The sequence below is a fragment of the Bidens hawaiensis genome, unplaced genomic scaffold, assembly GCF_021521415.1.
Source record: "Bidens hawaiensis isolate Kalapana, Puna unplaced genomic scaffold, B.hawaiensis_p1.1 tig00032722_1, whole genome shotgun sequence".
NCBI classification, from domain to species: domain Eukaryota; kingdom Viridiplantae; phylum Streptophyta; class Magnoliopsida; order Asterales; family Asteraceae; genus Bidens; species Bidens hawaiensis.
The window spans coordinates 1-25312 of NW_027495577.1; positions in this window are offsets into that span (position 1 = coordinate 1).

Here is a 25312-nt window from a genome sequence, read left to right on the forward strand (position 1 = left end):
CGTAAAACTGTGCACTAACATCAGATTAGGTTATGCATTCTTGGTTTGAATGTTACATGTCAACATATTATTTATGATTTTGCTTAAAAGGTTTACTAGATAGGGAAATCTAGTATGGTTTAAGTCACAACCGCAAATTGTTAACAAACTTGGGTATTTCTAGAATTTTGCAATTTTAATATCGACACCTTGGTTGTTTGTACCGCAATTATGCAGATAAGATGTGATATTCTATTGATTAACCTGTATTACATTAAAATTTGATTTTCAATTGGTTACCTTGCATTTCTTATGGTTTATTTCCACTATTTAAGTTGTGTTTGTAGTTTAAATTTATGTCTTAAAGTGGTTCGTTGAATTAGGTACTGACTGGGGCCGCTACAAATTTGTTTGGCTACTACATATCTATTGGAAATTATTTTAGTTTGTTGACTAATCGGTATTTCCATGGCATGTTATTTTCGACCACCTAAGGAGAGACCCTCAGCCAGTATCGTTAGTTTTCAACCCGCGGGCCATAATATAGTTCCAGCTGGTGATCTTGTTCTAGGTGATTTAAGTAATGCCTTTATTCTTCATCTTGCTTCTTAACCTCCAAAGTATTGTCTATGGGCTTGATTTAACTTCCATGTTTCTTTCATTTTCAGGCCATAGTGGTTCTCTGATGATGCCATCTCATAATGCTTGGAGACCAGCTTTAGTAAGCTGCCAGTTAGGATGTGAACAATTGTAAGCTTCTTTCCTCTTTGCAGTAAAAATATGATACATATGAATTATATAATTAAATAATTATAATTACCTTACGAATAATTCTTTCTGAGAAACATACACAGAAATCTAGCGTTTAAGAAAGCATATTAACCTGACGATTTAAACGAGAAGTAGACGTGGTTGATTTGTCGGTGAGGACAACATTTTTTTGTTTTAGTATTTGTACTAGAATGATTCATCAGGTAGGCTTTCTCACAGGAATGTATTTTTGATTTTTCAATGAATCCTAAATATTACCATCCTTCATCCATAATGGAGAAGTATGTGTCTAAGAAACAGTATATTGATAAAAAAATTTTCCAAAATCAAAAGAGCGATTGGGTTGAAAAAGTAAAGAATTTTTAATCATGTTGTTATCCTATAATGAACACAAAGGAAAACGATAGTATAGAGAATATGTTGAGAAGTTTGTTTGTATCCGAGGTATCTATTCGGTTTGTACTATAATACCTTGTTCTGTATCGCACTATGTATCATTTATAACCCCCAAAATCCTCTATCGTTAACAAAAAAATAATTTAATGGATAAATTCCAAAGCTATTTAGGGCTAGACAGATCTCACTACTTCTCATATCCACTTATCTTTCAGGAGTATATTTATGTACTCGCTCATACCATATCTCTATCGATTGACTTAATGTTTCTACCACGTGTACATTCCCATAATGATGGTGTTTTTCCATAAAAAAAATTGTTGTTCAGCGTCTTGAACTAGCCATCTTTTAGAAGGTATTGTTAAAAGATCATCATTTCCTAATGAAATGGTTGCAGCGGTAGCTTGTTAGAAACCCAGAGTATTTACTTGAACTAGGATATGTGATGTATATCCTATTTCATAGTAATCAATAAATCGACTAATAAGTCGTTTCACTTTATTGTTAAAGACCTGAGTGGGTCGTTCCGCCATCAGTTCTCCATATTGCGTTGTGCTGAGTAGAATTTGATAATGGGTTTGAGTCAGTGATTGGAAAACTTCCTTTTCTAGATCTTGATTCACGTAGAAATTACGCAATTCCGCAATTTATTAAGTTAGATCAAATGAAATGTAGTCGTGTGCCTGAAACTTTCATAGTTGAAACCGCTATTCAAACCTCGGTAAAGATAATGAGAATGGTTAAGGACTATAAGATAGAGCTAGATGGGAGGTTTTGGGAATGGACTGGCTATCTGAGTTTGAAGCTCAGATAGTGTGTAACAGTAGGTTAATAAGGTTAAAATCCTTGGATGGTGGTACGGAAACGGTTTATGGTGATAAAGAAAGTTCAGGGCTTAATGTCATTTCGATGATAAAAGCCGAAAGTTTGTTAAGGCGAGGGTGCAATGCCTACCTAACGTATGTTGTCAAATTTACGACCGAGATGAAAGAAGTGAAAGATGTTCCTTTTGTACGCGACTACGCAGAAGTGTTCCCTGAGGATCTTCCAGGGTTGCCACTAGAGCGTGAGATAGAATTTCAGATAGATTTAATACCAAGAGCACAGCCAGTCGGAAAGCACCTTATCGCTTGTCGCCGTCTGAGATGAAAGAATCGATATCCCAACTACAAGAACTCATTGACAAAGAATTCATTAGGCCGAGTGTTTCTCCGGGGGCGCACCTATGTTGTTTGTTAAGAAGAAGGATGGAAGTATGAGAATGTGCATAGACTAACGCGAGTTTAATAAGCTTACGGTGAAGAACAGATATCCGTTGCCACGGATTGATGATTTGTTTGACCAACTACAAGGTTCAAGTTTGTTCTCACGAATAGATCTTAGATCAGGTTACCATCAGCTAAAAGTGAAAGAGGCAGACATCCCTAAGACAGCGTTTCGGACGCGGTATGGACACTACGAGTTCCTCGTGATGTCATTCGGTCTAGCGAATGCTCCAGCAACATTTATGGACATGATGAATAGGGTATGTCGGCTGATGTTGGACAAGTCAATTCTCGTTTTCATTGATGATATATTGATTTATTCAAAGAGTTAGTCTGACCATGCGGAACATCTAAGAGAAGTATTGGAGATCTTGAAGGAACATAAATTGTATACTAAATTTTCAAAGTGCGCATTTGGGTTGCGCGAAGTTCAGTTTCTAGGTCGCGTAATCAATACTAAAGGGATTACTGTGGACCTAGCTAAGATTGAGGCGATAATGAATTGGAAGACTCCATAGAACCCGACTGATATACGCAGTTTCTTAGGGTTGGCTAGCTGTTATAGGAGATTCATTGAAGGCTTCTCCAAAATAGCCACACCGTTGACCGGAATGACTCGAAAGTCTGTAGTATTCAATTTGGGAAAGTTCCAGGAAGAAGTTTTTGAGGAACGAAAGAAAAGACTCACACAAGCTCCAATCATTGCTCTACCCGATGGTGATGAGGATTTGGTTGTTTGTACTGATGTCTCGCATCGTGGGTTAGGTTGCGTGTTAATGCGACGCGGAAAGGTGATAGCTGATGTGTCCAGACAGTTGAAGGTTCGCGAGAGTACCTACCCGACGCATGATATAGAGCTAGCAGCAGTAGTGCATGCTCTTAAGATATGGAGACATTATTTGTATGGTACTAAGTGTACCATTTATACATATCATAAGAGCTTAAAGTTCTTCTTCGAGTAGAAAGATTTGAACATGAGACAGGGGAGATGGTTAGAGTTGATAAAGGACAACGACTGTGATATAAGCTGATCATTATTTCAGAACTCTTCATAAAAATCATCAAGGTGCAGTCTGAGGTGCTTACAACTGAAGGGTTAATGAAAAAGGAAAGAATTTTTTGACATCAAGACGAGCTGATGGATAACACTCATGGTGTGAAGACTAGGTTTGATCGTATGGGGATTCCACGCCACGTAAATCATAGAGGTTGAATCTTAGATGAAGCTCACAAGTTGAGATACTCGATTCATCCGGGATCCACCAAGATGTACCAGGATCTGAAGAGAGACTACTGGTGGCTGGGTATGAAGAACGACGTGGTGGATTACGTCAGTAAGTGCTTAACTAGCTTGCAAGTCAAAGCAGAACATCAAAAACTGTATGAGAAAATACAGCCATTAGAAATACCATAATTGAAATGGGAACACATCACCATGGATTTCATAACTAAGCTACTCCATACAGCTAAACAACATGATACCATTTGGGTGATAGTGGACCGTTTAACTAAAAGTGCTCACTTTTTGCTTATACGAGAGGCTATCTCGTCAGAAACGTTAGCGAATATGTTTATTAAGGAGGTTGTGGCTAAACATAGAGTGTCGTTATCAATCGTGTCTGATAGAGATACTAGTTTTACTTCGAGATTCTGGAAGAAGTTTCATGACGCTATGGGAACAAGACTGAAAGTAGTACGGCGTATCATCCTCAAACCGATGGACAATCTAAAAGGACTATCCAAACCATTGAGGATATGCTACGTGCTTGTGGTTTAGATTGTGAAGGAAGTTAGGATGATCATCTGCATCTCGCAGAGTTCTCTTATAACAACAGCTACCATTCGAGTATTGGTATGCCACCATTTGAGATGTTGTATATTAGACGTTGTAGAACTCCTATATGTTGGGGAAAGATTGGTCAGAAAGAGATTGGAAGTCTAGAAGTTGTGCAAGAAACCTCTTCAAGGTTTGATCAAATCAAGGCAAGAATGAAAGCTACTCAAGACAGTCAGAAGCCGTATGCTGATAAGCAGCAACGACCAATCGAGTTTAATGTTGGTGACAACATGATGCTCAAAGTCTCACCTTGGAAAGGAATTATTCGTTTTAGGAAGAGGGGGAAGTTAAGTCCAAGGTATATTGGACCGTTTAAGATCATAGATCGTGTTGGGAAAAATCTTATAAGCTGAATTTGCCTGAAGAGTTAGAAGGGATTCACTCTACTTTTCATGTTTCTCACTTGAGGAAATGTCTAGCTGATGACACTTCTTACGTGCCATTAGTGGACATCGAGGTTGATGAAAAATTAAACTGCATTGAGCAGCCTGTAGGGATAGTTGACTGTAAGGAAAAGCAGCTTCGCCGTAAAGTTATTCCTTTAGTAAAAGTGATATGGAAGCATCGTAAAGGATCGGATGCTACTTGGGAAGTTGAGGAGGATATGCGCAAGTTTTACCCAGACCTATTTAAGTAATAGCTAGGTTTCGGGGACGAGACCTCTTTTAAGGAGGGTAGACTTGTAACATCCCTGTAATTACCTTAAAACTCTCAGATCTAATCAATTCATAATCGTATTAGATCGATTTAAATTACGGATCTAGTTTATGATATGATCTTAGCTATATATATACAAGAGTAATTGATATAGTAATAATATTAATAAGCTTTAGTGAAGAATTGAACGAGAGAGAGAGAGATTGAGAAGGGTTTCAGTATAATAATAACTCAATCCTTAAATTATGTGAGGCTACACAGCCTTAAATAGAAGATGAAGACCACTTCGTTACACATCCCGTAACAAATTGGCTCCAGTTCGTTAACTTACATAGCACATAAGGGAAAGCATAACGTATCAGTGATTCGTTATTCCCCCATTCGTCAACATTCCGTGACGAATGGGAAACAAACATAATGAATTACAGTCCATTCGTTAAACATCCGTAACGAATTGACCTTACATATAACGAACTGGCTAATTTGTTAAACATCATTAACTAATTAGCCTTTACATAACGAACTAAAGAGTTTTCCATAAATACCCTTACATTATAATAGTAACAAATTACAACCGATAAGTTACAAAGACTCGAGACAATAAAACCGTGAACTAACAAACGCCCCCTCGTCTTGAGCTCTTTGTATTTAAATTACTTGAAGCGTTTTGTCTGCCAATCACTACAACTATGAATCCCGAACTCGTGACATACACGTATGACACGCTGGAACTCTATAGCTCAGTTGTAGTCTTCTTGGCGCTCGATCAGTATCTTGTTCTCGAACAGCACGTCATTGTCTGTTTCGGATAAGTTAACGAGCCACATCGGGTCGATAACTCTAATAGAACTGGTCTTCAAGCCTTTACCCAGCACAATGATGGCCTCACCGGTACGATTATTATAGTACCATCGATTAAACGATAGGTGAAGATTTTGTGGAAACGTCTTCACCAGTACATGTTTCATCGTCTTTGGCAGTTTTACCTTAAGCACGAGTTTCCTCCAACCCATACGGGGATCAATCTCGTCAATATGTTTATGGGTTGGGAGTTGTGGCTTAAAGAACTTAAAACCACGGTTTTCCTCGAAGAGCCAATGTTGATAAAACCATTCAGGTCAACGATCTCCACCGCGATTAATAAAAGGTCGACTCGCGAGGGTACGAACATCCCAACGTGGTAGTAAGAGAACGTCAGTGACATGTTGATAATATTGTACGCCGTTCTTCCACTTTATAATCTAGGCCTTCAAATCATAATCATATAACCAAGATACAATGTCACCATTCACTATAGACACGGCTTTGAATGTGGTCTTCTGATTAGCTTTGGCTCGTGCGATAGAGTCCAGTTCCTGTTCTCGATCAACGTACCTTTACCCCTTAATAATCTTACGAATACACTTGTTGCGATTCTTGAACCAGCCAACAATATCAGCCTCAAACGGATCAGAATCTCGTTCAGGCATCATAGCTTTATTCTTTGATATCTTCTCCAAATGATCTTCAGCAGCTTTAACATTTTCTTCAGTCTAAGCAGGAATACCTTGTTCAACATTTGATCGTTGATATAGATCGGTGTATTCCTCTGCTATCACATCTTCAATTTCAATCTCATCGTCTTCATAAATAAACGACGTATTCCCAATTCATCATCTTTTCACGTCAGCTGAATGACGAGATCCTCATGTTCCTTAATCTTCACCCCCTGAGTCGTGACAATCTCACGAAGATCCTTCGTCTCCTTTTGGCAATAAGAGACGTAACCCATCAGACGACGCTGGTTCTGCATCAACTGCTCTTGAGCTTGGTGATCGGCCACCATTTGATTCTCATAAAGATGTATCAAACTCACTAGCATGTCCATCTGATTGGTAGGGGTCAACGAATGAAAAGAAGAAGGTACTGGCTGCACTGGACCCTCAGCACGGATGAGTCTCATAAATGAGACGTCCAAAGGATAAGTCGGCATCATCATCGGTGTCAAAGAATTCACCGAAGCAGTAGCAGTAGGCCTTGGCATCGTAGATAATACTGATTGAGGGATCATGCCAAGCCGTGGATCAGATGTAAGCGTAGTCGTCAAAGTTAATTCCGGGGTGTTAGTAGTAAGTGGCACCGCCGGAATTTGAGGAGCAGACGACCTTGGCTCACGTGGACCTATTTCCACCCTAGATCCATGAGTTACACGACGTTTGGGCGGTTGTTCAGAAACTAATGCTTTGCCCTTACGTTTTTGTTGTGCAGCATCAAAACTAGCCGCCACAACGTCAACACATCGTTGGTTACCTCCTTGACCACCATCACCACCTTCATCCCCATCATCACCACCTTTGGTCCCGCCTTGACCCTCTTCACATTGGAATCCGAGTCATCGTGGATCCAACGATCATTAGAAGGGAATTCATACGTCGTATTAGACAGATAAACAATCAATCGTTTAGTCCTCGGCGCGTCATGGACTTTACGACTTCATCCGCTTAACTGTATCAGCGTTCATATGCTCGAGCTTCAACACGTCATTTCTGAGCGTCAAATCAATCTCCAAATCTTGAATCAGATCCTGAACGATCAACTAGATGAAACATGGATACATAAGGAATTTACTGCGACGGTTTTTGACCAAGCAGTTTTCCTTGAGATGATAGAATATCATCTCCAAGAAATTGAACAGTTTGTTCAAAATCAAGGCGACGAATGCCGATTGTAGCATGATCCGGCAATCGCCGTATCCACCCTTGCATCCACCAAGGCAGTGAGTAAGAACGTATAGTAGATACTTGTACGTGGGGCACAAGTTCACCTTATTATACATGGAACAGTCAAGGTCACCAGTGTGGAATAATCGGCGGATCAACCCCTTATTGAACTCACACGAGTTGTCCATATTATCCACAAACTGCAACATCCATGTGATAACACCGGGTGTGATGACGACTGGTTTCCTGATGACCTCAGCGACGATTTGGTTTTCGGACTCAACAAACCGAGCCGTATTCCAAAACGGTCGTACAATACTATAATGGATCTCCAGGTTAGCTGTAACAGCATAGCTTATACGAGAACGTCGTATAAAAGCTAGTACATCATGAAACACGTCCTCGTTAGCAAAATTCTTCCCAACAAAAGCACATACGTTATGCTTCTTATCGAACGGCAATAGTGGGGGTTCAGGCTCCTGAGGTTGTTGTACTAGTTGTTGATCAGCCATGGGAGCATCCTGAACGTTTTCGTCAGCCATAACTGAAAATACATAAACCTGAGATTTAGTAAAAACGAACATTTAACTTATTTAGTAATTTTAATGTTGGATTTTTAAAATAAATCTAAGTGTCATTCATTATATCTTGTCTGGTTCGTTATAACGAATTGCTTAATTTGTTATAAATAATTAAGGTGAATTAAATATAACAACTCTATACCGAATTAATAAACGAATGTGAGTTAATTCGTTATCAAAACCACGAAGGAATTGATTCGTTATGCAATTCATAACGAATTGAACACGAATGAGTGTCCATTCGTTAACTTATAATGAATAGTCACCAATAATTAAGATCTTTGACTAACAGAAGTCGAAGTCAAAATTAACAAGAACATAAATAGTCAAACATGCAATCGCAGATTCAATTACTCCATGTTAGACGATGTAATGACCTAAAATGAACACGAATCGAGTCGCAATAACATCGATAGCAAATATATGACAATCATTTTGGTATTAATTGTGTGTTAAATAGGTTTCTGTGAAAGTTTGTTTAAAAGTTAGAACGACATGAAAATCGATCAAATGACCCATGAAATGGCCATGGATTTCGATGAAAAAGAGTGTGTTTTGATCATCTATACCTTACGAAACTCGGATGATGTTAAAAAATAGGTTTAACAAATGTCGGAAATTCTGAAAAATTTGGGCAGAGTAACTTTAGGAAGAAGAAGAGTTTGTGAATACAAATGCCCTGATTCTTTCACAATTGTTCAACATATAAGACGAATTGGCACACTTTCCAAGAGAAAGAATCTGTTAATTCATTAATTCAAAATTGACGAAATAGCTAATTCGTTATCTTATTCGTAAGACACGGTAACGAATGAGTAATTCATTAAAGATTATAACTACGTTGTGCTTCGTTTGTTATAAATCTGATGACGAATGGGATCATTCGTTACAGAGTGGCGGAAGTGAATTAAGGTTAACGAATTGGGTTAATTCGTTAACAAAATGATCCTCATTCGTTATCCAGACAAATAACGAATTGATAAAATTTAAAATCATTTTCAATTTAATTTTAAAAAAAATTATAAATAATGCATCAAAACCCGTGTCCCGATGTACTTTACCTTACGAATCTTACCCGACCGAGTAAGATGCAATACATTAACGTATTTTACGCTTAAAAACACATAACTTAATTAACTTAAAAGAGAATTAAATAATATTTAAAATAATAAATAAAAATAAAAATAGTAAAATCTTTTTGGTATTTTCGTTTTCTTTTCAAATATTTACCCTTAAAACACGAAAGGCAAACTAAAGTAGAAAATAATTTTTTTTTATATTTTTGAATGTTTTATGAAAGCAGTACATGTTTTTGTGAGTTTAAGCAGAGAATCATATTGACCAAATTGCCCTTCCATCGTAGTTTTATATTTCAGCTTTATTATGACCGGCGTTAAGTCGGTCATTGATATTGTTGTCCACTTAAATCTTGTAACAAACTTTCAAGAATTTTTGTGATATGATTAAATGTTCAATTAAAGCGCAAAATATCAGAAACTATCAACCTCTAATCTCGGTTCAAGCTTAATTTGATTTTTACCGTATCACCCCAACTTGACTTAAACCATTATGCTGCTGATCAAAATTTAGAATTTTTGTAGATATTTTTGATGATTCACCAAGATTCTTTTACTATGAATGAGTATGCACGAGTCCATTTGTAGGCTTACATACATTGTGTCCCCTGGGGTCCGTTTCTTATTTGTATTGATACGCGCGTAAGGGAGGAACAATGTATGACTAACAACGGATTTTGATCAAGTCAGTAATTCAAATTTCACGATGTACAGCAGTGATAAAGTTTAATGACTTTGGGTTTGCTCTAAAAGCTTTTGAAATATTCATGCATATGAATACCCAGATGATTAAGCCGCATAAAGACTCACAGTGTCCAGAACCCTAATGCTTTTTATTCAAACTTATTATTTTTGATGATCAGACAAACAAAAGGCTTGAGTATGACATGCTATTACATTTCTGCCATCATTACCGAGATTTTTGGTAGAGACTAACACCTATTTCAATTTGGCGTTTCTTTATATTTATATCACATGCATTACTCTAACGGCTTGTTTAAGACCTATCAATGCACCAAATGCAATTAAACACACAGCCTTTTAAGCTTATTTCTTTCTGGATATGGGACCAGATGATCAATGTACTATCATTTTCTCTTTTTGCTTCAAAACTCATTTTTGAGGAGCATAAAAATAATTTCAATCGCCCCAGTCACTTTCATTCTATAGATTAATTGCTATCCATAAATTTACAAGTAGATAACAGGACCAAAACATGCAAGCATGTTCCACAAACTTAAATAACCGACATAATTTTCAGCGAATGAATTAAATAAAAACGCACGACAGTCGCCCCAACTACTTTCCATTATCAGGTAAATGGCTATCCCGAACATTTACAAGTAAATATCAGGACCAAACATATACAAGTATATGTCCTTTAAATAAGAGTAAATGGCATAATTTTAAGCGAAAGAGTGCAACAATCTTTTTTGTTTTTCTCTAGACATGCTAAACACAATCTTTTTGTCTTTTCATAATTGTTCTATACAAACAAAAAGCACAATCTTTTTTATTTTTCAAATTTTCAATGTTTTTGGATTTTCCAAATATTTTAAACAAAAATCACAATATATTTGTATTTTTCAAAATTTTTAATATTTTTGGTTTTTCTCTATACAAACAAAATAACAATATTTTTGTATTTTTCATTTTTCACCCCCAAAACCCAAAACATAAAAAAATGAATGAAAAATTAATCAAGTAAAGATAATTATCCTTGTTTCAAGATAGCAGCAAGAGATTTTAATCCGTTTAAACCAAGCAAAAAGTTAAAAGGTGTTTTGTCAAATGTTTTGGTAAACAGATTGGCTTTTGGAAAATCGGTGTGCACTTTCTCAATATCAATTATTTTATTTTCAAAGCAATCCCGTATAAAAAAAAATCAAATTTCGATATGCTTAGTCTTTGAATGTTGCACGGGATTCTTGGTGATACTTATCAATAAAGATGGGAGTAGTAAGAAACTTCAAACCGCAATCCCGCAAATGTTGCTGGATCCAAAGAACCTGTGATAGCAACTCGAGGCTACCACATACTCTGCTTCTGCGGTTGAAGTGGAGATCTGTGTCTGCTTCTTACACTGCCAGGAAACAAGCCAGTTTCTAAGATATTGACAACCCGTTGTAGTCGATTTGAAATTGATCTTGCATCCTCCATAATCAGAATCGGAAGACGCAGTGAGATCGAAGCTATCGTCCTTGGAATACCATAACCCGATGTCATGATTACCTCTAAGATAGTGAAGTATAAGTTTAACCACCGCCAGGTGAGTCACTCAGGGACTTGATTGGTACCTAGCACACAAACAAACTTCAAACATTATGTCAGGCCGAGAATCAGTTAAATACATTAATGAACCTATCATCACTCGGTAAAGGGTAGGATCTACGGTATCCTGCAATTCGTCCGGTGACAAATTGTTACCCACAGGAAGAGGCTTCGAAGGGATTTTTCCGGCAGTTATCTTGAATCGGCTCAAGACATCGTTCACATATTTCGTCTGATGAATGAAGATTCCCTTATCAGACTAATGAACTTGCAACCCTAAGAAGAAATTCATCTCCCCCATCGAGCTCATTTCAAACTTCGTTTGCACCGACTTCTCAAAATTCCTTACACAGCTTGTCGTTTGTTGAAACAAATATAATGTCATCGACATATATTTGTACAAGGAGCAGATCATCACCAACGTTCTTATAAAATAGAGTGCAGTTCACAGTTCCTCGCTTGAAGCCATTATCGGTAATATGGTCAGCAAGTGTGCCGTACCAAGCACTCGGGGCTTGGTGTAGACCATACAGGGCCTTGTTCAATCGGTAAACATGGTCAAGATAATCTAGATCTTCAAAAATAGGAGGCTGCAAAACACACACTTCTTCATGAAGTTCCCCATTGAGAAACACATTTTTAACATCCATTTAATAAACCTTAATATTTTTGAAAGCCGCATAAGCCAAAAATATTCGTATAGCCTCCAATCGAGCAACTGGAGCATATACTTACGTCTAATCTATTCCTTCTTGCTGATGAAAGCCTTGAACAACCAGTCGTGCTTTGTTTCGTATGATCACCCCACGATCGTCTTTCTCGCACTTAAATACCCATTTTGTCGGAATTGGCTTTTTAACTCTAGTAGGCTTGTCAATAAGATCCCAAACACCCAATCAAGTAAATTGTTGCAACTCTTCTTACATAGCTTCAACCCATGAAGAATCTTCAAGTGCCTTACGAACATTCGTTGGTTCCATTTGAGATAAAAAGCAATTGTATTTTTCAAGATTCATGATTCCCGATGAGTGCATATCGGCATACGCACATAGAACAGTAGTATCATTTAAAGTAGCAATCTGATGACGTGTTTGCACACCCACATCAAGATCACCAATGATGTTGTCCTGTGGATGATAAGAATGAATCCAAAGAGTTGGATTCTCAGGCACAACAACATTATAAGTTAAATTAGTTAGATTCTCCTCAGCATCATGAGACGATTCACCAATCTAATGTGTTTCAGTAAATGGAACTGAGGAAGAATCAACAAAATGATCATCATCAGATGAGATAGAAATCACAGGATGTATTAGGAAGATCATCTTATGAAGCATCAACATAAACAGCACCAGAAGAACTTGGAGGTAAGAACAGATCTTCTAAATAAGCACGTACCAAGTCTTCATCTGGTTGGTCAACTATTTGAGTGAATGAGTTAAATAAACTCTCATAGTCAAACATCCAATCAGGACCTTTACCAACGGGAGGGGTGGTGTATCGTTGACAATAAACATGGTACCACTCCTCTACACAGCCCGAAGTAAAGTTAAATACATGTTTCTTAGGTGATGCATAACCCAAGAAATAACCTTCAATCGTTATTTCTTCAAATTTTCCCGCATCTTTCTTCAACATAGTACAAGGACACCCGAATGGCTCCAAGTACTTTAGATTAGGCTTTCTCTTGTTCAGAAGTTTATAACTAGTCTTTTGAAGCTTCTTTACAATCAAAACACGATTAAGCGTGTAACAAGCAGTATTCACAGCCTAGTTCCAAAACTGAACAGGAAGCTTAGAATCTGCAAGCATTGTTCGTGCTGCTTCAATCAGTGTTCTATTCTTTCTTTCTGCAACACCATTCTATTGAGGTACATATGGAGCACTGTATTCTCGATGAATTCCTTTTTAATACAAAATAAATCCAATACATTATTTTTGAACTCTATACCGTTATTACTTCGAATACGTCTCACTTTCAGTTTGTACAGTGATTCAATCTTCGTGATTAGATTTTGAACCAGAATATGTGTTTGATCTTTCGAACTCATAAATAGCACCCCAAAAGTATCTTGAATAGTCATAGGTGACAACTAAACAGTACCAATCACCAGCAATACTCGCACGATTCACAGGACCAAACAAATCCATATGAAGTCGTTCCAATGAAGTATCAATGGTATTGATTAACTTAGATGGGTGAGACTTCTTCTTCTGTTTGCCCTTTTTACAAGCACAACAGTGGTCATTTAACTTAAAATGTTTCAAGGAAACACCATCAACCAGGTCATTTGCCATTAGATAATTCATTTTCCTCACGTGAATATGACCCATCCTTCTGTGCCACATAATCGTGTTTTTTTCTGTTGCCTTAGAAACAAAACACGTTTCGACAGAAGTAGATACCTTAGAAGTCATATTTAACACATAAATATCATTTGATCGAGGAGATCACATAACTACCATATCCTCAGGAATGAGGTATCCCGGTTTCAGTATTATGCATTCCTTATCCTTAAATACAGTTGTGTATTTCTTATCACAGATTTGTGACACACTCAACAAATTGTGATCAACATTGTCACAATAATTAACCTTTTCAAAAGTGATACGTCCATTTGACACATCACCTTCTTTAGTAATCATTCCACCCGAATTACCCGCAAACGCTACAAATCGTCCTTGTATATTCTTGAAATTTGTTAAGAGGTTAATGTTGCCAGTAATATGACGAGAGCACCCACTATACATTGTCTATTTTTCACCAGAAACAATCTTGGATGAACTCTGCACATGAATGAAAAATGATCAGTTCAAAAAGGCAGCCCAGGCCTCGGTCTTGGGCACCTCTTGAGTTTCACTTGAAGTTGTAATGTTTAGTGAATCCTGTAAACACCTCAGATCTAAACGATATTGATTATCGGAATTAGATCTAATACCTTAACGGATCTAGTTCATGATGCTACTTAATTATGTTTATATATATGTATATAGTATGTGTATTAGTAATATCTTAACGAAGAATTGAGAGAGAGTATTGGCAGAGGTTTGATACTTTTAAATCTCAAAACTTAATATTAACAGGGTATAAACACCCTATATATAGACGATGGATACCAATTCGTTACACATCCCGTAACGAATTGGATCCAGTTCGTTAACTTACATGACATAAAAGGAAAACATAACGAATCAGTGATTCGTTATGCCCCATTCGTCAACATTCCATGACGAATGGGAACATACATAACGAACTACAGTCCATTCGTTAAACATCCTTAACGAATGGATATTACATAAAATGAACTAGTTAATTCGTTAAACATCCTTAACGAATTAACCATTACATTAACGAACTAACTAATAGTACATAAATATCTTTTCATTATAATAATAGTAAATTACAAAACGATAAATACATAGACTTAAGACGCCAAAATCGTGCACTGTAACGATTCCGGCAAAATCAGGTATACCCTAACCGGTATATACTATTTATGTGTTATTTAATAACGAATATATGAATTATAATGCGTTTATACGAGTATGTATGATTCACAGTACGGATTATACTCGATTATACAGTTAATCGTATTGGAAATACGATTAACCGATTAACGGTTATTGAAGCCCGAACGAATCGAGGATTACATTATAGACGAGATATATGATATTTAGTGATGTTTACGAAGTATTAAAGCTTCGGGATAAGTGAATTAAAGCACAGAAAAAGAATTTTCGATTTAATGGTACGTCGGTACGTTAAACAAAACCTTTAATACCAAACCGAGCAAGAGACAATCGATCAAGCCGAAAAAGATACGCAATTATTAATAATATGATGTTTTAAGTTAATAAATGTCATGGTTTAAGTTTTTAAAGTTTTAAATCGGTTTTATATAAATTTCATTTTTTAAGCCGAAAACGACCGTTTTAGCCTCGTTTTGAGCTGAATTAAACATTTAACCGAAAAACGAACTGAACCAGATTATCCAAAACATTATCCGGATTTCCAAAATCCAAATGAGTGGCTATGAATGGAAAGGTGGGTCCCACCCCACCTCCCCTCACTTTCGATCGGCATGGGGGTTATACCCCTTGCCTCTTGTTATTTTTTTTTAAAAACAACCATTGCAAGATCCCACTTTCTCTCCACATCATGAACTAAAAACCCGGTTTTGTAGCAAGAAAAGCAAGGTAAAGATCGAGTTATTTACGTTTCTATCTTCTTTTCTTGAGTTTATTTGCAAGAAAATGAGGTTTCAAGTGAAAAATGGTGAAAACCCGAGAGGAAAACCGATTCTTGCATGATCAAGTGATGTATACGGGTTATACAAGGGATCTTGGTCCAAGAAAGGAGTTAAACGAACCAAAAACGAATTTTTTCGGTTTAAAACTTTGTTTTTAAATCATAACCGAACCCATGAAAGAAATGGCTTGATTGTGGGTGTAACTTGCTTGGTGTGGTGTTATTGTGCTTGTAGGTGTTGTATCTAGTGGTTAACAAAGGCTAAAAAGCAAGATCCTTGCGATTTGAAGCTAAAAACACAAGGTAGTTCGGTTTTTATATGGTGTATGTGTTTTGGACAGATTGTGGTACCTTTAGAGTTAGGTTACGAAATTTCATAGAGATGATCTACACATGAAAATATGAGATCTGTGAAAATTTGGTAATTTTTGGACAAAGGATGAATATTTGGTGAATTTAATGCTCGGTTTTGGCTAAAAATGGTGAAAAATATTTAAATATCATGATAAATTCTGGAAAATTTCAGATAAGCTTTTTATAATATATAAAAGTCACACACAAAATTTTAGGTCAGTTGGAGAAGTCTAAGTAGGCTTTTCGGTTAAACGAGTTCTAGGGTTTTCTAGCTCGGTTTTAGTGAAAATGGCATGTAAAAAGAGATTTTGGTTCTGAAAAAATTACAGGGGACCATGTGGATGGCAGGGGTAATCCAAGAAACATTTGGGATTTTTCTAAGGTCGTTTGGTATTTACGACATATTTAGTGTTTAAATGGTGTCTAAAAATAGACAAATAAATTTTAAATATAAAAATTAATTCTGGAAATATTTTTATAAAATTCCCCACTGTTAAAAAGTGATTTGTGCAAAATTTCAAGATCCGAGATTAAACGGATAATTATTTGTGCAAAACAAATTTTTAAAGTTTAAAACGCGTAAACCGGTAAAGTTCGCCTAAACGAGCTGACTGGTGTATAAAAACCCTAAAAATGAACTATTTTCATATAACTGAGTTAAACAGGTAAAAATAAATCATCCGAATTATTTGGGTAATTTTATCCGATTTAACAGTTTCCGGTACACTAAAGACGGAAACGGGTCCCGCGGCCAATCGGGGCGTCTACGCCGAGCTCTAATTTCACAACTTTAATTTAATTATCAGTCAACAACTATTTTCGGGTCGTGTGTGACCAAACTCATTTTTGAAACGTAAAAACGGATAACTGTGCTAGACACGCAAAACGGGGAAAACGAACTAATAGTAGTTTTAACTATTGAACTCTAAATGATATCACAATCTGAGTCCAGAGAAGTGTTTCTGGGTTAACATTGCCCCCGGAACGGGTACAGTACTGGGTTAACAGTGTCCCCAGATGTACCGGTTAACACGGTTAAAGTTATATTAATAGTGATTGTATAGTAACGAACTTAGGGATCGTATTACAGATCCGGATTAGTAGCTGCGTACTGTGTTACCTACTTGCTTGCGAAAGGTGAGTTTCACGAGCCACTTTTTCTGAATTGTTTTTAAATATTTTATCGGGGCGGAAAGCATGTTACTATTAAAATGTTTAAGTATATACTGAACGCATGGATTTGCGTATATTTATATATATTTTTTATTGTACGGGATCGTACGGAAATGTACTAAGATGGTAATTGTCTGAGTTGCTAACATTGTAAGGCCCCGTAACACGAGTGATTAGCTAAAAGCAGGTAGAGTGTGAATAGTACTATTGGTCTGACAAACCCAACTGGTCCGACATGGATTTGCTGATGTTTCCCAGCCAGTTGCACATGTCTATTTTGTTGTTGTTATTTATTTTGCTATGTAATGTTAGGCATAGCGGTTTGGGGCAGGTTCGTGGGCGGAGTATACCACGGGGTTGTATGTGGATAGTCAGAGGTTTCACTTGTGGGCTCAGCATACTTACATCCTAATACATGATTATTATAATGATTTGTCACTGTTTATTTAAATTAGTGAAACTCACCAACTATTCGTAGTTGACCCGTTTTCTTTACATGCTTTCTAGGTACCCCCAAACTGGAATAATTGCTACATGCTTGACGATGCGTGCTTTTTGTGGAAGCTAAATGATCTTTTTGTATTAAATATGTTAATGTACTGTTGGTAAAACTTATGTGTTAACGCCTAGACGGTAACTAAACTCGGAACAATGTAATATGGTGTAAATTAATGTAGTGGTGTTTTCTTTATAAGCAATGCTGTTGATATCAGACGTGTCTGTTGCATCCCATTTACGTTTCCGCTGCGGTTACGGGGTGTTACATGCACTAACAAATCCAAATGTGGTTTAGCTGCTTGTGATTAAGTCACAGGTCTTTTTGACTTTCGTCTCAAGTATGCAGCTTGAACTACATTTGTATTCACGTTTTTGCAAATAGGTTCCGTCCGAAAGAATTTGGGCTTCAAGTTACTTGAACTTTCATTAACATGAATCACCTTACGAGGATTCACATCAGAAACATGATATGGGTTTCATCACCAAAAGACATCGGTCTTTTCAAAATCTCCTTAATCACAGGAACGGGTTTGGATTGTTCCTTAATAAATGGGTGAATATTTTGTGATTTCTTCATTTCAAAGTTTCTGACTATGTGACCTTGTTCACCACAAAGAAAGCATGATCTCATATCAACACGCTCACGTGGTGCTTAGCAGAAACATGTGCAACAAAAGGTGGATGAAACACACCAGCAATGGGACCTTTGTCCAAATCATCAAAAGTCACAGATTTCCTTTTCATGTAGAAATCAGGTTTAAACCGTTTGAAAAGCTCTGTAAAGTGTCGGTTCCATTTGATTTAACAAATTGAACATTCTTAGCAGATTTTAACAATTGTTAGCTTTTATCAAAGGATCTGTAGAATTTGATGTTTTGGAGTTCACAACCTTATGTTCAAGATCTTGTATTTTGGAAGTTTCATTTTGAAAGACGCTTTCAATCAATTTAGGTGTGATTAGAATAAGCGGAATGTCTTTCTCAGTGAAAACTTTGCTAATCCCTTTCAACTTAAACACTCGACCAGTTGATGGTTTAAAGCAACAAGATTGACAAATCGCATCAAATCCTTATTAGAAATCTTTGGCTTTTCTGATTTCTTAGCTTTAACCTTAAGTGGGTTCTCCTTTTTCACTTGAGATGCATTTGAACCATACACAGCCTCCTCAAATTCATGAGGTTCACACAAAATGTGATTTGAACTTGGAATGTCATGGTTTTTGTGTAAAACTTTAGGTTCAAATACATCCTCAATGATTACCTTATCAACATTTTCAACAAAGATTTTGTTACTCTGAATATGAGGTTTTTTTGATGAAGATTGGGCATTCAAATTGTCATTTTTAACCACTTTAGATTTTATCTCAACAACAAATTCATTAACACCAACTTTCTCTTTTCCCGCAAAAGGATTTGCAGTATAATCATTATAAAATGGTGGTGGTACTTCAACATAACCTACACCTTTCTTTGAATCTTTTTGCTTACCAGACACTTCGATAATTTCATTTAGCAAAAATGAAGAGCTTCGAAATTTACCCAACTTGCTTTTCAAATCAAGAACCTCATTCTCAAGTTCTGTAATCTTAGTTCGATGTTTCAAAATCTCTTGAAATTATTGATTGTTAAATTGTCATTTTGACAGGCAATTCAACTTTCAAGCCATGATTACTAATAGACAATGTCTCTATTTTCTCCCTATATCTCATTTGTGATTCTAGTGATTGTCTATAATTATCCTTAATTGAAGCAATTTCTTTTACCAATAGGTCATTATGCTCTTTCAGCGATTCTAACCTAGGCTTAACATTCTCACAATCAACACAAGGGACATTTGCAGATAATTTAACATAAGAAGATGAAGGAGAACTAACCTCGTCAATTTTAGCCATGCAAGCGAAAGAAGTTTGTTGCATATGACACGAATCATCAGAATCCGATTCCGTTTCATTGTCAGATGACAGCTCATTCCCAATCGCGTCTTGAAATCTTTCATTCATCTCAAACATAGCCAAGTTCGCTTGATTATCGTTGCACAACAACCTTTGGGTCCAATCAGTCCCATCAGCAGCAGAAAGAAGAGCTTGTGATCCCGAAGCAGAAGGCTTATTGCCAGAAGGTTTATCAGCATCATTACCCTTTTTCACATAACTTCTATCTTGGCTTCATTGTCCATTATACTCTTTCTTTGGATTATCACACTCTTTGGCAAAATGGCCAAATTCTTGACAATTGTAACACTTGACTTTCAGCCTATCAAAACCAACACTCTTGTTTAAAGATGGTAGATCTTTACCAGTTCTTTGCATGAATTTCTTCACTTTTCTTACAATCATCGCCATGTTCCACTTAAGATCCATAAGTTCCAAATCGTCTGGATCTATTTGATCATAATCTTCATCAGTTAGCTCACTCGTGGCAATCTTGCTACCCACCAGATTCTCATACGATGTTATAAAAGCACACGGAAACAAGAAAGTCTGCTCGCTTCTTTAATGTTCACATTTGGTGGTGGAGTGAAGTTGTTTGTAGAAGAAGACCCACCAGAATTATCAGTGAATCCAGATCCCATAAAGCATAAATTTGGATCACTATAAGTTGATGATCCCTCATTTGCATTTTGAGTGAGAAATGCAGTGATCGGAGATGCAGTGCTACTTAAAGACATACTTCCTCCATAAAAAGATGGATCTTGAATTTCTTTTGACGATTTCTGACACTTCAAATCATATTCTCTAGCTTCCACTTTTTGCATGAATTCTGAAGCAGTTAGGTTTTCATTCTTGAAATAATTGTTTTCTTTCAAAACCATGAGAAATGTTGGATAGGAACTAGGTAAAGCATTCTTCACTGTATCAATTTTGTTAGATTCAGTGGGTTCCATCTTCAATTTGAACATTTCAACTATCAAATGGTTAAAACGAGTAAGCATCTCTTCAACAGTTTCACCTTTTAATAAGTTAAAGTTTCGAAATTGAAACTTCAACATAACTTTCTTGCTTTCTTCTGTGTTTCCCATGCTTCTCATCTTGATGTGTTGGAACAATGAAGCACATATCTTAATACTTCCAACTTGATGAAATATGTTATCAGGTAAAGCCATAGTCAAAGTTGAGTATGCTTTGGTCTCAATCTCTAACGTTTTCTTTTCCTCTTGTGAGTACTGAGAAAAAGCTTTTGGAGTAAAACCCATTGTTTCATTACCAAGCATTGGAACTGTATAAACTTCATCAAGGCAATGAGAACAGTCAGGATGAACATAATCAAGATGTGCACAAAAACGTGGTTCCCATTTGACAAAGTCACTGAATCTCATCAAACAAGGACATTTCGAATGAGATCCAATTTCCACATCAAGGTGTAACATTTGTTGCATAAGTACGTTCTGAGATGCCAATGCATAAAAACCAGCCATTTTAAAGATAAAATTCAAATTTGACTAAATTCAAACTTTAGCGTAAAAAATTAAACTTCTGTAACGAATTGAGATAACGAATCGGAAACACGGATCTTAACGAATTAAGTGATGTGAAAATGACGAATTATGAACTATAACCTAACGAATTAAGTGAAGTCTGAATAGTGAATCAAGAACAGTATCTTGACGAATCAGGAACGAATTAAATGTAATGAATGGGTAAGGAATCAATGATAAGTCACTAACGAATCACTAACGAATTAGTATGACAAATCACTGACGAATTAGAAGACGAATCACTAATAAATTAATGACGAATCAAAGTAACGAATCAAAAACGAATTAGTGACGAATTAAAGTAACGAATCACTGAAGAATCAGTAACAAATCAAAGAGCACGAATTCGTAAAAGTGAACACGAATTGGCTACAGTAAATAACGAAGTAGCTACAGTGAATAACGAACTAGGTTATTATTCAGTTGTAACAAACTATCCACGTGGCACGAATCAGTTGAGGACTAATAACGAATTAAAACACGTGGTTAACGAATTGAGCATAACGAATTAAGGCCATATTCAAATCTTCAAATCTTCAAACAGATTTCTAGAAATTTAGAAATTTACCAGATTCAAGCCTTACCAATACCCAACCGAAATCGTGTAATACAACCTCAATTTGACACCAATTTAGCCAAATCAAAGCTTAAATTGATCGTAATCACCTCGCGAACACAATCAAACCTATCCCGTATACCTTAATCAAACCAACAATTACCAATCTTCAACCAAACGATCCCCTGTTCCGTACACCATCAGATCCAAACCAAAACCAACCCAATCAAACACCAATTCACAATCAAATCCACATACACTTTCCTCAATCCACACCGAACACAATCCAATCCAAATTCAGTCTATAAGTATCAAACTCAAACCAAAATTCAATCAAAATTCAATAAAACTTATATTAACACGAAACTTAACCTATAAGCTTCAATTACATATCAATATAGCTTAACCAAGAGCAATATAACAACCAGAAAGCTCTTATACCACTTGTAATTACCTTAAAACTCTCAGATCTAATCAATTCATAATCGTATTAGATCGGTTTAGATTACGGATCTAGTTTATGATATGATCTTAGTTATATATATATATATATATATATATATATATATATATATATATAAGAGTAATTGATATATTAATAATACTAATAAGCTTTAGTGAAGAATTGAACGAGAGAGAGAGATTGAGCAGGGTTTCGGTATAATAGAAAATCAATCCTTAAATTATGTGAGGCTACACAGCCTTAAATAGACTGTGGAGACCAATTCGTTACACATCCCATAACGAATTGGCTCCAGTTCGTTAACTTACATAACACATAAGGGAAAGCATAACGAATCAGTTATTCGTTATTCTCCCATTTGTCAACATTTCATGACGAATAGGAAACAAATATAACGAACTACAGTCCATTCGTTAAACATACTTAACGAATGGACCTTACATATAACGAACTGGCTAATTCGTTAAACATCCTTAACGAATTAGCCTTTACATAACAAACTAAAGAGTTTTCCATAAATACCCTTACATTATAATAATAATAATAATAATAATAATAATAATAATAATAAATTACAACTGATAAGTTACAATGACTCGAGACGATATAACCGTGCACTAACAATCCCGAAATTTCTATGAATAATATTTAATATATTAGTTACGCCGAAAGAATTAATTTAAGTTAGTAAAATAATAATAATATAATAAAGATGAAAGGATGATGGACTTAAGATGAAGATGGGCCTAAGGTCCATGGGCTTAGGGAGTATAAATACCCCTTAAACCCTAAATCCTTCTCATCCATCTTTTTACACATTAGCTTCCACCATAAAAAAACACACACTTAAGCCAAACACTCTCTAATCTATTCTATTCAACGATCCAAGACCAACCGAAGGTAAGAAATCATTTATCTCAGCTTACCCAACCATTTAGTGCCCGACACCGCAGCCCCAGGATGCCGAATGATCCGTTTGAATCTTGATCTAGCTTTATTCATGTGTTTAATCAACCAAAAATGAGCTTAAGGCCACCTTAGCTCATATCTAAACACCCCGAAGCTGCCTAGGTCATAAATGATCAAACTCCGGCCAACCATGGTGGTTAGCAGCGGCTGACGGCGCCGGAATCGAAGAAAAACCCTAAAAACGCGAAACAAGAATATACGTCGTATAAGTATGTGCGGCGTATAAGCATATATTTCGTATAAGCATATACGCCGTATATGTATATGCAACATGTATATATATATATGTAGTGTATATGTATACACGTCGTGTAAGTACGTAACGTATATGTATGTAACGTGTAAGTATGTAACGCATATGTATGTGCATGCCGTATATGTATATGTATGGACGTATATGTATTGCTTATACGCTGGAACAACTTATACGTTGGGAAAGGACTTACACCCCCAAACTTATAAGGACCTAAGTGATTTCCCAGAATAAACGAAAAATAAACAGCGTATATGTACGTAAACGATAGATTTGGACTTATACGATATGAGCTAAAGATAAGTAATTAATAATAAGGAGAGGTAACATTTAAAACGGGAAATGACCTAGAAATATGATATAATTAGGAGTAGTTAAGTGATGCTTGTTAACTGATACACAGTTAGCCGTGCACAACTCAAGAATGGCATTATCATAAATTCAGAAAGGAAATGCTTATAGATGAGTTTCTAGCCCCATTTCCTTGTTATGTTTTCGGGGTTTTGTGCATACTCGATGTGATTAGTTAATACACTTACCTTAAGTGGTAAGTGTATGTTATGTGAAGGTTTTATAAGGTATGTATGAATGCTTTATAAATTATGTTTTATAAAGTATGTATGAATGATATAGAAGGGTATGAAATTGTATGAATGATAGTATGAAAAATATATGTATGAAGGTATGACTAAATGGAAAGGAGGGACCAGTGATGGTCGGGTAAAATTCATGTATATTATTATATTATTTGTTTAGTTTTAGTTTAAATATTATGTGAACGTTGGTACTTCAAGCGTGTTTATGTGTTTTAGGATACTTGACATTAAGGACGCTTATCGGGATGAATTATGGGCTTAGAACGAAGATGTAGAGGACTTATGATGATTGACACGCTTTCCGATGCAAACTAAAGAAAATAAAGTGGATGTGTCAGGCACCCTTAGCGCGGCGCTAAGGGGCCTTAGTGTGACCTTAGAGCTACTCTAAGGTCAAAAGTGTAAAACCAGGAAAGTGGACCTTAGCGCAGCGCTAAGGTCTCACCCCTAGACTTTAGCGCCGCGCTAAAGTCCCTCTTGACGGGAAATTTACCCTAAGTTTGATATAATCAGTTGGGAGCCTATTTTTCGACAAATCCTTCATTCCATCAACCAAGTACAAGCCCTAGGACCATTTTGCACCATCCCAAAGCCTCTGGTTCGTTCGTTAATCGTATGCTTTCGTCCTTTCATCATATAAGCGAATCCTTTGTGATGCTGATGTCAGGCTAAACCATTGTATTCACTTTAGGCTAGGGTTTTGTGTAAACTAAATTTGATCAGATTCTATGTTTTGAATGAATATAAACTTGATTGAATGTCTTTAATCTTGTTTTACATTAGAATTGATTGTTTAAACAGTTTATGATTTTGATTATCAAACTTTGCATCACTTTTCTAGTTGTGTTCATCACATGTAGGGTTTGCACTTATGTCATTGAACCAATAATCGTTAGTCATTGCTTATAACTGATTTTCATATTTTAAATTGGTAACTGGGAAAACCGGGGCTCAGTTGTGTCAACAATTCGGTTAGGGTATCGTTTGTCCTCACAGCCCAACTGTTAGGTTTAGTAATTACTGGGCAATTAATCTATAAGAATATGTGATTAGTCGGTCATCACATAAACTGAACCTGAAGTGAATCATTCTCTCATAATTGTTTACAGTCTACTTAAAGTAATCATGTTTTACTTGAATCATCTTTTATAAACCGTGTGACATCGTTTGTCCACCTAGTTAATTAATTAATAAT